The sequence below is a fragment of the Ctenopharyngodon idella genome, chromosome 5, assembly GCF_019924925.1.
Source record: "Ctenopharyngodon idella isolate HZGC_01 chromosome 5, HZGC01, whole genome shotgun sequence".
NCBI lineage: Eukaryota > Metazoa > Chordata > Actinopteri > Cypriniformes > Xenocyprididae > Ctenopharyngodon > Ctenopharyngodon idella.
Genome location: NC_067224.1, coordinates 4,779,545 through 4,797,327, shown reverse-complemented (window position 1 = coordinate 4,797,327; position 17,783 = coordinate 4,779,545). Strand labels below are relative to the sequence as shown.

The 17,783-nt window shown below is 35.6% G+C and overlaps 1 protein-coding gene across 2 annotated transcripts in view; it reads right to left on the bottom strand.

Annotated features, from left to right (window-relative positions):
* The window catches only part of flrt1a (fibronectin leucine rich transmembrane protein 1a), an 89,417-nt gene that overhangs the window by 16,900 nt on the left and 54,734 nt on the right, over positions 1-17,783 (bottom strand). Inside the window, exon 2 of one of the 2 annotated variants that reach the window (XM_051895131.1) lies at positions 15,754-16,435. The gene's annotated coding sequence lies outside the window, so the exon portion shown is untranslated. Of the gene's footprint in view, positions 1-1,348; positions 2,436-15,753; positions 16,436-17,783 lie in introns of those variants that run through there. The other variant, XM_051895132.1, reaches the window with a different exon arrangement.

Here is a 17,783-nt window from a genome sequence, read left to right as displayed (position 1 = left end):
GACCCCAAACACACCTCCGAGACGACCACTGCCTTGCTAAAGAAGCTGAGGGTAAAGGTGATGGACTGGCCAAGCATGTCTCCAGACCTAAACCCTATTGAGCATCCTCAAACGGAAGGTGGAGGAGCGCAAGGTCTCTAACATCCACCAGCTCTGTGATGTCGTCATGGAGGAGTGGAAGAGGACTCCAGTGGCAACCTTTGAAGCTCTGGTGAACTCCATGCCAAAGAGGGTTAAGGCAGTGCTGGAAAATAATGGTGGCCACACAAAATATTGACACTTTGGGCCCAATTTGGACATTTTCACTTAGGGGTGTACTCACTTTTGTGGTCAGCGGTTTAGACATTAATGGCTGTCTGTTGAGTTATTTTGAGGGGACAGCAAATTTACACTGTTATACAAGCTGTACACTCACTACTTTACATTGTAGCAAAGTGTCATTTCTTCAGTGTTGTCACATGAAAAGATATAATAAAATATTTACAAAAATGTGAGGGGTGTACTCACTTCTGTGAGATACTGTAGTTCTTTATCTTAGCTAGCTGCTGTACAGCCGAAATGAACTCTGTTTGCATCACTGAATCATTTTCCTGTTATCACTGTAAAGCTGCTTTGACACAATCTGTATTGTATAAAGAGCAATATAAATAAAGGTGACTTGACTTGACTAGGCTGTTTACGGTACAGATATGTGTACAGTATAAGGTGCTCTGAATGGGACTCATCCAATCTGATTTCAGAATCCAGTCGTATCTATTGTTAAAAGTGGCAGTATAGAGTGTAACAATTGTGTTCTGAAGGAAAAAAACATACAGTACCTATTTCCTCGATAGGAAAACTAATTTTTAACGATAACTTATAAACCTTTAAAGGACCTACTGTGTTTTCCGAGGTTGTTAATCAATGGTATTTGGTTTTGTTAAAGCCATTTGTTCACTTTATTTAAACTTATTTTTAAAATAATTATGTTTAACAGCTAAATTTGTTGTGAAAAACTTTATAACTCATGATGCTATACAGAAAATTCCACCAATCAGAGAGCAAAATTGTGTCAAAAAAGCTTGCTGGAAACATCCACTCCCATGAAGCACCGCAAATGACATTATCGAGTCGGTCTTGCTATGCTGGCAAAATAATAAAATGTGTGTGTGTTTTAATATATATATTAAAAAACATAAAAATTATTGTTTCTATAGATATAATTAACAACTTTAAATGACTAGCTTTATATTTCTACAATCGTATTATGTCATTCACAATGCTTCATGGGATTGTAGTTCTTTCCCTCACTAAAGCAATTAAAGGGTTAGTTCACCCAAAAATGAAATTTCTGTCATTAATTACTCACCCTCATGTCGTTCCACACCCGTAAGTCCTTCATTCATCTTCAGAACACAAATTAAGATATTTTTGATGAAATCTGAGAGTCTTTTTTATCCTCCATTAAAAGTAACAAAATTACAGTCATTCAAGGTCCAGAAAAGTAGTAAAAACATCATTAAAATAGTCAACATGACTAGTGTGGTTTCATTCTCATACGCTATTTTCATTGCAGAGCTTCTGTGTTTACGTCCAAATGCCGGCTCAGTATTGGCTGGCTCTGGTCATGTGAGCAGCACGATGAGCAATACTGAGTCGGCGTTCGGACATAAACACAGAAGCTGAGAATGACAGAGGACAGACGAATTTGTTGAATAAAGTGGTTATTTTTGTTTTGTTTTTGCACACAAAAAGTATTCTCATTGCTTCATAACATTAAGGTTGAACCATAGTATACGTTGACTATTTTACCAATGTTTTTACTACTTTTCTGGACTTTGAATGATGGTAATTTTGTTGCTTTCAATGGAGGATGAAAAAAACCTCTCGGATTTCATCAAAATATCTTAATTTGTGCTCTGAAGATGAACAGTCTTACGGGTTTGGAACGACATGAGGGTGAGTAATTAATGACAGAAATTTCATTTTTGGGTGAACTAATCCTTTAAGTACACAGTTGTGTATATTTGTCTTTTTGACTAATTTTAAGATACTCCTCTGCTTCAAATCAAAATTTGTAATGTTGTAATTCACCTTGTAGCTGGTTGCTTTGGTTCATGGCTTATAAAGCTTTAACAAAGATGTTTTTTTTTTTTTTTTTTTTTTTTTTTTTTTATCCCTATGGTAAAAATGACTGGAGTAAATACTTCCAGAACCAACACTGCTGAAAAGTGGACAGTACAGACTCATGCCTGACTGTCATTGTTTGTGGTGCATGCACAGCGCCGGATGAAATAAAATAGACTATTTAACCCTTAAATGCATACCTCCAGTCTTTATTGACCCGGGACATCATTCACTACCCTCCACCTCATTCATTTTTTTTTAAAGTTAGACATCAACTTTCTTACACTCTAAAAAATTCTGGGTTGAAAATGGACAAACCCAGCGATTGGGTTCTTTTACATGTTTGCCCAACCTGCTGGGTAGTTTTATTTAACCCAACTATTGTTTAAAAATGACTATATGGATGGCTTAAAATGAACCCAAAATAGGTTGGAAATTAGAAATCAGAATTCATAATTACTAGAGGCAACCATAGTAGGTGAACAAAAGGTGAACATTTATTAATAAGCAATTTAATAAATGTGTAGTTTAATTATTATTCATTAAACTTATTAATAAATGTTCATTTATTAAACATAGTAATACATGTTAATTTCCAACATACTTTGGGTTCATTTTAAGCAAGCAATACAGTAATTTTTAAACAATCATTGAGTTAAATAAAACTACCCAGCAGGTTGGGCAAACATTTAACCCAACTGCTGGGTTAAAACAATCCAGTTCAGTTCAGGCTGTTCTAAATTTAGCGGGCCAAAACGAGTGAAAATGAATTAAATTTGGTAGTGGTATCATGGTAACTTGTCTGTATTCACTGTAAACCTGCTGTGTATCTAAGACATATTTATGTCTTAATATGTCTTAGATACACATTTAGATGTGGTCTGAAATGTGTTTATATCATGGATGTAGACTTTTCAAACATGTTGACCTAGTCAATTTTCCTTTTTTATTTATTTATTTATTTTTTTTATGTAATATTATACAATGCTCTGCCATCTGTAAGTTACTCAGTATCTTTTAGTCTCATAGTTGTAGTAACATGTTTGTTAATGTCCGACAAATGCGTGAATGGGCCACTTCTGTACTGGTCACAATTATTTGTTGTTGTATGTAAAAGAAGCATCTACATACTTTAATTATTCTCCACAAAAAACAATAACAACTTTCAGGTTTTGAATAATTTCATATTTTTGTTTTTTGAGTGAACTATTGCTGTAAAGTGGGAAAGGAGAAACACAGACAAAAATTACAGACTTCACCTTTAAAACGACATTGTGGTTCCAACCTCCATATTTTCTCTGACACAATGTACACAAGCCACAAATCCTAACAAAACCTGAGGAAGAGGGAGAAATAATGGTTTTCATATTCTCCTTGTGTCAGCAGTCTGCTGTCAGTGCAACTACATTTTACTGACAATCAAACCTTCAGATCTCTATCTCTCTCCCTCCCGCCTCTCTTTGAGAGTGACGTTAAATAAGTACATATTCGAGATCCCTGTTGGATGCTAAAGGAGCCGTTCCACCATCAAAACCTGTTGCCATCAAATTCATCTGGCTCAATGTCTGTCCCAACAGAATCTCTGATTAAAAATAAATCCTGGAAGCATTAGCGCTGAAGCTGTGTTCGCCTCCACAATCAAGTGGCAGGGGACTGAACAAAAAGGCCACACAACCATGTGAGGAAAACTGGAGGAGAAAATAATATTCAAATGTGAATAACTGAATAAGAATTAAATCTTGTGCTGTCATGTTTTTTTTTTTTGTTTGTTTTGTTTTTTGGCATGAAGGATATGCTTCGTATGGAAACTTGTTTCTGCCACTGAATAAAAAATGAAAAAGGTATAACTGCGACTTTTTCTCACAATTTTGACTATTTTCTCAGAATTGCATGATATAAACTCAATTGCGAGAAAAAAAGTCAGAACTCGCAATCGTGAGTTTATAACTCTCAATTTTGAATTTATTCCTTGCAATTGTGTTTATATCTCACAATTGCAAGAAAATAAGTCAGAATTGTGAGTCTATATCGCAACTGCGAGAAAAAGTCAGAATTGCGAGAAAAAAGTCAGAATTGCGAGTTTATATCTCGCAAATGCAATATAACTAACATAAATGTAATTTATAACTCGCAATTCTGACTTTATTTCTTGCAATTGCTTATTTCTCGCCATTCTGACTATTTTGTTGCAATTGTTAGTTTATATCAATTTTGAGAAAGAAGTCAGAATTGCGAGATGTAAACTCTCAATTGTGAGAAAAAAAGTCAGAATTGTGAGATTAAAAGTCACAATTACCTTTTTTAATTTTTTATTTATTGGTGGAAATAAGCTTCCATGGATTCACTTTATAAAGTAATTTAATCAAATGAAAAACATTTTCTGCTATAAAATATGCAGTTTCTTCTTTTTATTTGTATTTGTGAACACTGAAGACCATTTCTGGACACAAAGGAAAGAAAATCACAAAGGAATCTTTTTAATATCTCGGATGTGTGCTAATGAGATCATGTACAGACTTTTCTCAAATCTGCTTTTCTCCTGAGATTAAGACTTCAAGAATCTCACACGAGTCTCCAAGAGATCTCAACAAAGTTCTAAACAGTGCTCAGATTTGCAGTGTCCCCAGGAGAACTCATTATGAACTCAAATATCTTTCTCAAACTCTCCCAAGAGTAAATGATCTGAGCTATGCTTCTGTTCTCTTACTGTATGTACTGTAAGTTATTGTTTATTTTTATTAAGTCCTGAGCAAAAGAAATAGCAACATCTGAGCAATAAAATTGTCATCTGAGCAAGCAGCTTGAAAAATTGATATTATCCTTATCTTTATCGAACATGCAGTGCCAACTAAAAGTGACTAATACAATATTACAGCTGGCACTATCAACATGTTACTAAAGACTTTGCATTCATAACATGCATATCTTTAGTGTCACATGCAACAAAAGCTTCTAGCCTGTTGGCAGTGGTTTGAAATGTGTCAGTAGCAGTAAAAGAAACTGGCATGATTAATTTGTCATTTTCTTGTACAAGAGCCCTCATGACAGTCATGCAGTAGTCATTGAAATTTTTTAAACGCCTGCATATTATACATGTGCCATTCTCTGCTCTGTGTCTTTTCATGTCAGCCTTCTCTTTACCGTAAATTTTAAAATTTTATTCTAGCTTCATAGCATGAAAATGGATTTGGATAGAAGGTATTTAATATTACAATGAATAATAAGCGACACACATTCATGTTAGGTCATGTCTACTTTAAAAAATGACTTTCGGTTGCTTTGTTGCTTCAAATCACTGTCAGTGCTCTTTTACAATATAGATCATAATTTTCACTTTGTAAGTTTTGACATTACATAACAGATTTAAAATCATTCTAAGAGCTACATAATAGCAGCTTAACATAAAACTGTGAACCAAGTAAAAATTACAGCAGTTTTACTACCTAGGCTATGTTCCAAATAGAATAGGCCTACAGTATGTGGAAATTATGTATTTCAGTATGTGAAATAATATGCTGTACTTTGTATGACGATAAACATTTTCTATCTTACTCTTGTCATATTTTATCAAATGACCTCACTACAATATGTAGCATTTTTAATGGCATCCAGTTATCACATATATATATATATATATATATAAAAATATAATTTTGCCTTTTTATTCTGATTTTGTCTTTGTGCAGTCTGATCAAATATTTAAGAAAGACTCGTTTTGGTTCATTCATCACATTAAAAACAGAAGGTCATGTCAAGGGCATTGTAGGATATGTAGTCCATGCAGTGTGCTTCTGTTATATAAGATTATTGAAGATATTATACATCATCGGCATTGCTGGATTATGAACTGAGCCAACGAGGCCTGCCAAAGGAAGCTGAACACCAGAACCATTGGTGCAAACAGCACAAGCTGACCACTACGATCCCCTGTATAGGGCAGGGCAAGGCCTGGTTGAGCTGAGTTAGTAGTGTGTTGAAACTTGCGGTTATGCTGAGGGGTGTGACATTTCCCAAACACGCTCGAAGCGTTGACCAATCACAACACACTGGTCCAGCCGACCAATCAGAGCACATTGTGCTTTTCGGAAGGAGGGGCTTCATAGAAACAGGAACTAAACATGGGTGCATTTCCCAAAGCCAACTATGGTCACAAGTTCTGTCGTTACCAACACAATTCAACTGAACTGGTGACCTAACAATGCTTTTGGGAAACGCACCCCATATGACCATCAGAAATGCACCATCAGATGACGACTTCGAAACTCCTGGAGTGTTTCCAATTTTGTGTGCCATCAGATGCTCAGCCAACGGTCCGTGGGCGTGACGTCTGAGGCTGAGACTAGTGACAGACTGGGAGAGATGTACTGCAACAGTGTATAATATATGAAAAATAATGTTTTAAGCAACATTCAAAGCATGAAAACCTGTTGTAGTACACTCCAAAAACAAAATCAAGACTTTGAATAAGGGCATAATATGGCTTCTTTAAAAAATAGCAGGTAGACTGCTAAGAAATACTGTAATGTCTTTCAAGACTCCATTATTGAACGTTTTATTGCTCAGAGGTGGCTTTCTCTAAGCTTATGAGCTCAGGATATTTTTCTGAGCTTTGTTCCCATTTAATGGACAGGACAGCATGGAAGAAGAGACATTAATCAAGGACAGGAGAGAGAGGAACAGGAACGGGAAAGGACCTTCAGTCAGGAATGGAAATCATGTTGCTTGAGGCTCTTTCTAAACTCAGGAGTGGTGATTCTCTTAAACATCTCATTTAGGTATCAACTTTGTCTTCAGATGATTCTCCTAAAATTCCTTAGCAATATGTGCTTGACTGAAATGTTGTGGATGAATAGGATTGAAACTAATTAAAAGGTACTAAATAAAATAAAACATAAACACTGATCATGAAATCTTCAAGTTTATGTTGAAGGCAGTTCACCAAAAAATGAAAATTCATCATATAAAAGCAATCATTTTTCTTCACAAGACTTAAACTGCTTGATTCATATGGATTCATTTTATGACACATTTATAAGCTTTTTGGATCTTTTAAAGGGTTAGTTCACCCAAAAATTCTGTCATTAATTACTCACCTTCGTTCATCTTCGGAACACAAATTAAGATATTTTTGATAAAATCCGATGGCTCAGTGAGGCCTGCATTGCCAGCAAGACAATTAACACTTTCAATGCCCAGGAAGCTACTAAAGACATATTTAAAACAGTTCATGTGACTACAGTGGTTTAACCTTAATGTTATGAAGCGACGAGAATACTTATTGTGCACCAAAAAAACAAAATAACGACTTTATTCAACAATATCTAGTGATGGGCGATTTCAAAACACTGCTTCATGAAGCTTCGAAGCTTTATGAATCTTTTGTTTCGAATCAGTGGTTCGGAGCTTGTGGAGCTTCAAACTGCCAAAGTCACGTGATTTCAGTAAACGAGGCTTCGTTATGTCATAAGTGTTTCAAAATTTCAATAGTTCACCACTGGGGGCGTGACTTTGGCAGTTTGACACACGCTCCGAACCACTGATTCGAAACAAAAGATTCGTAAATCTTCGAAGCTTCATGAAGCAGTGTTTTGAAATCGCCCATCACTAGATATTGCTGAATAAAGTCGTTATTTTTTTTTTTTTTTTTTTTTTTTGCCACACAAATAGTATTCTCGTCACTACATAATATTAAGGTTAAACCACTGTAGTCACATGAACTGTTTTAAATATGTCTTTAGTAGCTTTCTGGGCAAGTGTTAATTATCTTGCTGGCAATGAAGGCCTCGCTGAGCCATCGGATTTTATCCAAAATATATTAATTTGTGTTCCAAAGATGAACGAAGGTCATATGGGTGTAGAACAACATGAGGGTGAGTAATTAATGACAGAATTTTCATTCATTCAACCCTTTAAGTTTTGGTTACCTTGACTTTCAATGAGGACAAAAACGTCTCAGGTTTCACAAAAAATATATTAATTTGTGTTTCAAACACTAACTAAAGTCTTATGGGTTTGAAACGACATGAGAGTGAGTGCATGATGACAGAATTTTCATTTTTGAGCACTGACTTAAACACACTGTCCTCCCACCCTCTCTTCCTTCTGTATGATTCCGTATGATTCATCATTCTAAGGTGCGGTTCCCAGAGGCAAGACATGTCTTTCTCTACACGTGGACATCTCTATTCACAGCTTTGATCTTAAACAGAGCAGAAATGAAATTCCAGGGAATGCCCATTAATAAATAATGAGGCCACCTGTTTAAAACAGGCCGCAATAGAGGTTGTTTAATTTCAGCCCACATGTATATTTTAGATGAATAAGAGTTTAAAAAAATGGCCTTGATATTGCCCTTGTCCTTCAATATATGTGCATGTATATGTGTGCTGGGTTTAAAATAAATGAATGTACTATTGAATCTCCAGCTGTTCTAGACACCCTTCATGTCTTTATGTGACTTTCACTGCCACATTTTTGCTATTCATTATGATGTGGATCTTTTTTCCCCTTTAGCACTGATCTTTTTTCATTCTCTTGCTCTTTCTTTCTTTATTTCCACATGACGTGAGAAGATTCTTCACTGACAAATGATGTCCAACTCTTTTATGAGGACTTGTGTCCACAGGAGAAAAAAAAAAGAAAATTAAATCTCTTACATATCTCAGTTGTTTCTAGATATCAATCAATCAATCAATCAATCAATCAATCAATCAATCAAATCTGTACGTTTCTCCATCCATGCATCCATCCATTTTCTGAGAAAATAATTATATCTACAAAAATCAACAAAGAACTCAATAAATCTCCTGAGCTATGACAGATAAAGCTCTAAGCAAACATAATTTTTTTTATTTTTTTTATTGTGTTTTTTATGATGGGCAAATGTTCTTTACTGAAAGTATCTTATATTATAATAAAGCTTGTTAACTGAGCAAAAGGTTCCTCCGCTATGTGCTAGATTTGAAATATAGCTTATATTTTCTGCTTTGGTTGGACATAAAATGACTCAATAACAGAGACTGAATCAGAATTAAGACAAATGCTTCACAGTCAACTAAAAAGTCAGAAGCCTCAATTAAAAGCAATTACAGTTAATCACTATTAGCATTTGAACATGTCTTTAGTTACTATAGACACTACAATGACCTGAATCAATACATAAACAAACTGAAATTAAGTTAAATTATTATACCTTGAATCAAATGTTGGCACCATAAGAACTATAATAACCATAATAAGGAAATGTTAGTGTTGGTATGAAAAAAGAAATAAAATCTACCTGAATCCTCTCTCGGAAACAATTTTATAAGTGATCCGGCAACGTTTTAAATTTGCTCTTTTCCATCTTTGCACTGTCATTTGTAATATATACAAAACTTAGTTCTATAACTTCTATCAGTGTTTTGCAAACTGAAATCATTGCTTACACTGGCAAGTATGGTAAAGAATAATTTGAGGGTAGTTAGCTCTATAGCCATTAACTGTATATGAATACATGCTGTATCAATTATAGAAGACCAAAAGCAATTAGAAATTTAGACTGTTTCTTGGCCAGGTGCGTGTCATTGCATCATTAGCTTCTGCACCAAACGTTTTAGAGCTGATTTTATGCGTGACATTTGCATTTGCAGTCTGTCGTTGTTGTTGTTGTCTCTCAAGTGTAGATTTTTTTAGGGAATGACGATTTCACAAGAATGTTGCCTTTCAATTTGCGCGTTTGTCTGGTTGAGTCAGTAAGGTGTGTATTTATTCAGCAGGAGAACTGCATTTGTATTCAATTCATCATTCTTTGTAAGATGGCAGTGTGTTTAAATCCAGGCCGAACAATCTCAATCCCCTCGCCACATCTCCCTCCCTCTCTCACCCCCGTCATCTCTCTCTCCTTTTCCGAACGTGCCCTGCATGAGAAGCGAGGCAGACGATTGAGTCGCAATTTCTCTGCGCCGCTTTCATGCCCTTCTGTTTCATCATGGCACTATTTTTACTGTTCTTTTCAAATTTCAGCTTCTTTTTTTCCACTGACGCTTGCATTTGAACTGCAATATTTTATAATCTTCCTCTCAATTCATCTTTATTTGATTCTCTTTTCATTTGTCAGTTCCTGCAAACCACAGACCTGACTTCCTCTAACTCTTTAATCCCAAATCATTCCTTTATAGCAGACACAATCCTGATAGTCTTGCATGCAAAAAAAAAAAAAAACATGTAGTGATAATCTGCTTTCTGACTGCCGATGTCTAATAGCATCAGTGACCTCTGCCACATCCCTCAGTCTGATCTGATTCTGATGGGCTGAGCAGTTGGAACAGTTGGATTCCAACTGTAAGGATTAGGGATGTAATGATTCATTTGTTTTCTTGATGAGTCGATTTAAAATTCTGACACAACCGCATTGATCTGTTCCCACCAGTTTTGGCTTGGCTGGTTTTGTCAACATCACTTTATGAAATAGTGCTCCTTCCTGCAAAAACTATGAAAAATTTCAGTCCGGATTCAGGCTCCATAAACTGCGCTTATTAAAATGACAAATGACTTACTTCTAGCTTTTGACCAAGGCTGCATCTCAATACTAGTTTTACTTTATCTTAGTGCTGCGTTCGACACTATAGATCATGACATGCTCTTAGATCGTCTACAAAATCACACTGGTATTCAGGGACAGGATTTAGGGTGGTTTAGATCATACCTACCAGACCATTACCATTTTGTTTATTTAAATGAGGAATTATCTAATTTAATGTCAGTAAATTATGGAGTGCCACAAGGGTCTGTGTTAGGCCCTCTTCTGTTTTTAATATACATGCTGCTGCTTGGTAATATTATTAGAAAACATGGAATTAGTTTCCATTGTTATGTCGATGATACTCAGTTATATATTTCACCATGACCAGAAGAAATCTCTAAATTATTTAAGTTGAGAGAGTGTGTTAAATATATAGAATATTGGATGACCAGTTATTTTTTTCTATTAAATTCAGATAAGATTGAGGTATTACTTATTGGACCAAAAACCTTTACACTGAATTTGTTAGAATATAATTTGCATCTAGAAGGATGTACTGTTATTGTATCCTCTACAGTTAAAGACCTGGGTGTTATATTAGACAGCAACTTGTCTTTTGAAAATCATATTTCATATGTTACAAAAGCAGCCTTCTCCCACCTCAGAAACATCGCTAAGCTATGGAACATGTTATGTGTTTCTGATGCAGAAAAGCATGCATTCATGACCTCTAGACTGGATTACTGTAATGCATTACTAGCTGGTTGTCCTGCATCCTCAATAAACAAGCTACAGTTAGTCCAAAATGCAGCTGTTAGAGTTCTTACAAGGTCAAGAAAATATGATCATATAACACCAATTTTATCATCTCTACACTGGTTACCTATTAAGTTACGTATCGATTACAAAGAATTGCTACTGACCTATAAGGCCCTAAATGGTTCAGCTCCTGTGTATTTAACCAATCTTCTATCGCCTTACAATCCATCACGCTCTTTAAGGTCACAAAACTCTGAAAAAAAAAAATTCTAAAAAATTTTGGTTGTACCTAGGATATCTAAGTCCACTAAAGGAGGTAGAGCGTTTTCACATCTCCTAAACTCTGGAATAGCTGGGGGTTTATATCTAGATTAAAGACATATCTCTTTAGCCAAGCATTCACATAACCTTGTACTCCAGTTATATCAGATCCTTTGCTTGAAATGCTATGAACAGCAGCTATGCTAATTATTTTCCATTTGCTTTTCTGTTTCTACCTCGGGATGCAAACCACACCAGAGTTTGTTGATGTACAAAAGAAGGGTTGATAATGAATTCAAGAATGTCCTTTACATAGCAGCAGCAGTTAGTATACAAACTTAATGCATCCAGGTCAATAGGTGTCAGTATAAAGACCAAAGATTCTGCTACTATATGCTTAAGACGTGACGTAATGAATACTGTTTCTGGGTCTGAACTTCCACTCCAATACTATCTCAACAGCTGTTTATGAACACTATTTATATCACACATTTAAGCTAAGCTTTACAAAAGTCACTCATAAAAAATGAATCACTGTCTAGGCAAATTGAGATTTTGGTTTGGAGATAAATATTAGGATCATGATTTTTCAGTAGTATTACAGCACACTGAGAGTGTAGAGTAGCACTGTATGTTGTTTTCTTATAGAATCATATTGGACCCTTAAACTGTGACACGTGTCCTCAGATTCAAAGTCACCGTGAAATCAAAGCTGACTTTTTTAAAAGTGATTTATCTTTTTTCTTTTTTTTCTTTTTTATTCGTGCCTTCATAATCTTTAATCAAAATAACTTCCCGTCCCTGTTGCAGCAACATCTCTTCTCTTCTCTGATGACGTGTTTGCTGGCACCAGGGCGGGACAACCTGTCACTCAAATGAGATTGACCAATAGCAAACCACAATGATCCAATCAATTCCTGATGGACAAAATCAAGTCCGCCCTACCTTTTTGTCTTGTTTGAAAAGCTGTTTCACTCAAACATGTCACAACAGGGAACTAATGAAACTAATGAAATGTGCAATTAATTTGTGATTAATGTAATTCATTAATAAGCATATCATGTAATTTATTGGATCTTTTTATTCAACCTACAGCCCTATTTTAAATATATATGGTCATTTTTGTCCCTGCCATTTTATGAAATAGCTTGCAGCAAGGATATGTCTAAAACAGGAAACATCTACAGTTGTTGAGCAGGATTTTCATTTTGGAGATGTGCATTATAATAAGAGGCAGTCCAGCACTATAATTTGTTATCAGTTGTGGAAAGTGACAGTGGCAATGTTCTTTCGCAGGCAGCTCTAAGACATGCGCTCTAATCTATTGTCTATTCGTGGCTCGCTATGTTCTAGTGAAATCAAAATACAATGCAAACTAATGTGTCACCAAATCATCATGGTATACACACAAGATACAGTAGCAATCTATTAAAGTAAAAAGTAGGGCTGTGAATCTTTTTTTTTTTTTACTAATTAATCACGCATGGCTTGATCATATTTAACTGCACCTAACAATATAAAATATTTAAACATTTAATCTGTATCTTATGATAAATATAAACTTCAATCATCCTATAAAGCTATAACAATAAATGTCTCGTTTACTGTAGCTTTGGTTTATTATTTATGAGAAGTAACTCCAGATGGTGTTTCTCTGTCTCTGTCATCATTCTATCTGCTCTACTGTTTGGATGAAATGTCTGTTCATATTTTACTTCAAAGCTGATTTTACACATTCATGCAAATTACTTGCACTAAATTTTATTGCTTAAATTACTAATTAAAACATTTGTGTCAGTATTTTTATGTGATAATTGATCCTCTCTTGTATATAATGTCAGTATCGTGTTTCAATATTTCTATGAAAAATGCCCTGTATGGACTTAAAGACAAGAAGCATTATTTCCAAACATATTGCCACTCTAAGCAAGATGATGCATGGTGTAAGACTATGGATTTCAATGCAATGTAGTACAATATAGTATTAGAGGCTTGGAATTTGCTCATAATCAAAGTGAAAAAAACAGATGATGCATTAAACACATAAATTATTATTATTATTATTTTAAAATGTACCTACATTTCACTGCAGTTTCCAGCTGAAATGAACGCTAATGGCAGTAAATTCTTTTCACACAAATTATAAATGGGCTACAGGGGTAGGTTACTGATTAATAAAAGCTTATTTTTGTATGGTTACTACCTCAAAACACCTTTACCATAGTGCATGATTTGTAAATGATAATTACATTTTGACAATTGTATCACATAACCAGCTCTATATGGCTTTTCTGATGTAGTAAATTTGCTTTGTAGCTCAAGTAGTACAACACTGAACTTGAGTCATGATAAATAAGCTCAAAGACTTGTAGAAGCAAGCTAAAATGGCATAGTTGCTTCAGCAAATGCATTTTATTTCACGTTTGCTTTTAACACTCGTTAGATTTAGGGTGTGTGTGGTATGTTATTTTCAAAATCGGTAGAGCATTAACCTTTTATGTTTTGTTAAAACTGAAAACACTTTTTGCACCACTTACTTTGAACTTTAATAGTGCTGTAAAAAGTGCAATAAGCAACATGTATCATTTTGCAGAAGTGTTACTATAGGCATGTTTTTCCTTGAAAATATTACCACTAGACCAACATCTCATATTTGCAAAAAACTTTAGATTTGAATTTAATGGGAAAGAATTGTAATTTATTAATACATTTCAGTATTAAATATTCATCCATTCAACCAACCACTTGTTACCCACTGAGCCACCATGCCACCAGTATTCAACATAAGTACACATATAAGTATATCTTCTGCTTTTTCTGCCATTTAATTGGAGAATTATCTTGGAGAACTCAAAACAAAGGGCCAAAACAAGATATCTTTGAAGGCAGCCAGCAATTTGGAATAATCTTTGTGTTATGTGTCTAAGTGAAAGTCTAAGAGTCAAAGTGTCTATAACTATACTTCCATCCACCTATATTTATGTGCATTTTTGGATATTGTATAAAAACACGCTGGATGGAAGAAAATGCCAAGATGCGCATAAATTCTAAAAAACATGCTCAAATGAATCAGATAAATTTTTTATGCGATACGAAACATGCACTCTGAGGCGCAAGTATTTTATTATATACGAAAATTATTATATACTGTGGCCTCTATTGCAGCAACTTCCATTTTTAGTGATATTTAGCGGCAGTTTATCAGGATGTGACGATTCTGTTCGCTTCCACTTCTTCCGGTCAAGCATATGTGGGGTAACGCAGCGCTGTTTTATCATATTAGATACATTTGTGTGCTGAAAGTTGTTATAGTGCTACTCTGCGTTCGCTCGGTGGCTGCTATGAGACACTTGTTGCGCACTGCAATAAGCTAGGCATGGTAAAACATGGTACTCGCTGTAAATCAGGAAAACGAGATTTAAACAAGACTTATTGAATGTATCCAAACAGTTGCTCACCGGTCTAATAAAAACATAATATATTAAAGCGTCTTTAGTATTTCCATGGAAACCAAGGGTAACGCAGGTATAATGTCGTTGATAGGCGATGCACGGACATGGTCCGTGTCCTGGTTAAAATTGCTTATTCCTCTGGATTTAAACATTCTTGGAAACAATTGGGACATTGTAAGTGCACAAGTCAACAAAATATATAACACTGTTCTAGTGGTTTTTGGATATTTTAATTAAAAAATCTTACATATTGTGCCTTTAATTTAGGGCATCATCCGGGTTTTTAAAGTGCACTTTTTCTTTTTGAACACACTACTCGCACTATTTATTCTTAAAAACATAGAATACTGCATAAGTACACGATTAGGGACGCACCTATAGCTTATGATGCCTGAAAATGCTGTCTAGGTAGGCAGCTCACTAGGTTTTGAAATCCGTTTAGTTTACACTTGATAATTTGTCAATAACTGCTTATTTAATATGGACCTTAACCACATACCATCCAAATCAATTGGCAATTCTGGTGGCACAAAAGTAACCTGAAAACAGGACAACAAAGACTAACGTACCCTTTTAAGTTTGATTTGGACATTAGTTCTGTCAATAGCAGGATCAGGATAAGCTAGCCGGAGAGAGTGGGACAGAAGGAGATAACATAGAGAGAGCTCTTACTTCTGACACCAAAGCTGAGTAGGTGCTGTTTCAGCTCTGAGGGAGATCTGGCAGTGAAAGCTAATGGACTCCACATCGACTCACTGGATTTCTTTCCTGCTGTTTGAGTGACTGTTGTTTGCCAGACTGTGAGTATGCTTCTTCTCATTGGGTTGATGTTTGAGAATCAGTGAGATGCAACGGTGTACATCCTGAGCGGTTTTATTCCAGAGGATTGGCGGTCCGTGCAGAATGTCCAGGAAAGTTGAGAGTCGCAAGAACTATCCAATCAGTAAAAAGATTCTGTGACAGGAAGTGATTGAATCATTTAAATCAGCAATAATATGCTCACTTTGTGTCAATAAAATGGCCCTCAGGATGGAAAAACTATAAGATATCTCACCCAAGATCCCTTATGAATTCCAACTAACCAGTTCAGTTGCAAGCCAGTATTTCAAATCCTCTTTCACGGCACGCAAGCTCACAAAATCTGAGTTCTCTTCCTCACTCAGAATGAAAAGCCACAAAAAGGAGTTATTTGTAATTATGTGCCATTGTTCACTGTCATTGTTCAGTTCTGGCTTTAGGAAAGAAGTGTCCTCAGATGTCCTCGCTAATTGAAGTGGAGCCCCTTCTGTTGTGCCGGACCAGTCAAGGAAAAAGCACATTCATCATTTTTTGTTTAGTCCAAAGGGATGTTGTTCTGTAGACAAAGCAAAAGGGAATATTCAATAATCAGATATGAGCTAGCGTTGCTAACAGTTTTCAGTGATGGCAGCTTTAAAGATACATCACACTGACAGTATAGTCCTGTTGACGTTTTGTATGAAAGGAAATGGGTCATTTATTAAAGATGGATAGAGAGTGAATGGATTCAAAGAAACCAGGGCTGCGTTTCCCAAAAGTATCGTGAGCCCAAGATGATCGTGGAGACCATTGTCACCGATGTTCTTTATGATCAACTTGGCTTACAATGCTTTTGGGAAATGCAGCCCAGAACAGTCAAACCTTGTTTAGAAAATCAGGTCATTAATGCGCTCTACCAGCTCTAACCAGCCTGACCAAGATGAAACATCTATACCACCATGATCATAACTTAGGGTGTGTTCTCTTGGTTCTTTTGGTCCGGACCAAAGAAGAAAATTATACATTTAGTCCTGGTTCCCTTAGCATTCACACTGTCATTTTTAACACCAAACCTAAAGATAAAAAAGGCTTTTATGATGTATATTTTGCGACGGAACTTGCCGAACATCCAAAACAATGCTGCGTGCTGAGCTAAATGCGCTCGCTGTATGTTCGTACATATGATGGTATATGATGGAGCACACACAAATTAAGATCTGCTTCGAGGAGACGCGGTTCTGGTGTCTGTACAGAACTGTAATGGACAACATCGCACCAATGACGAGAAAAACAGGTATGCTTAAGCATTCTCTACTTTTTAAGGCTGCATCTTGTAACATCATGTCCTGTTTTTGGTTAATTTAGATGTCTTTGGTCCATGTTGCATTCATATTTCAGTCGAACCGCACCAGAGTTCATTTGAAAGCAGACTAAGACCCACCTTTTCAGTGTACTGTATTTAGGCCCTAGACAGTAAGATGGCTTCCTAGGTATTGGAACAGAGCTACTGTGTATCTGTGTTTGTGTTGCAGGCTGATATATCATATATTCTGAACAGGCAGTGTGAATGTAAATTCAATTACTGCCTGTTTTAGAACTACTTGTGTTCACAAGTTTCATCCATATACACCCACAAACAAAAATAAAAACAATTCAAGACACACACATACTGTACCAGCATATGCAATGCAGAAAGAAAATGTTAATTAAGTCGCATATACAGAATATTAATTTAATGCCAATCTTAATTACTTTTTAAAGACTTAAATATTGGCAAGCGATCAGTTACAATGTAAAGAGGGATAGCTAGTGGATGTGTCACTGGGCCTTTTAGCGACAGGAGATTTCAAAGTCTGTCAGTCATTCTTAATACTGACAGTCACTCTCAATAGAGTTCAAAATCTGCCAATAAAACGTATCCATTC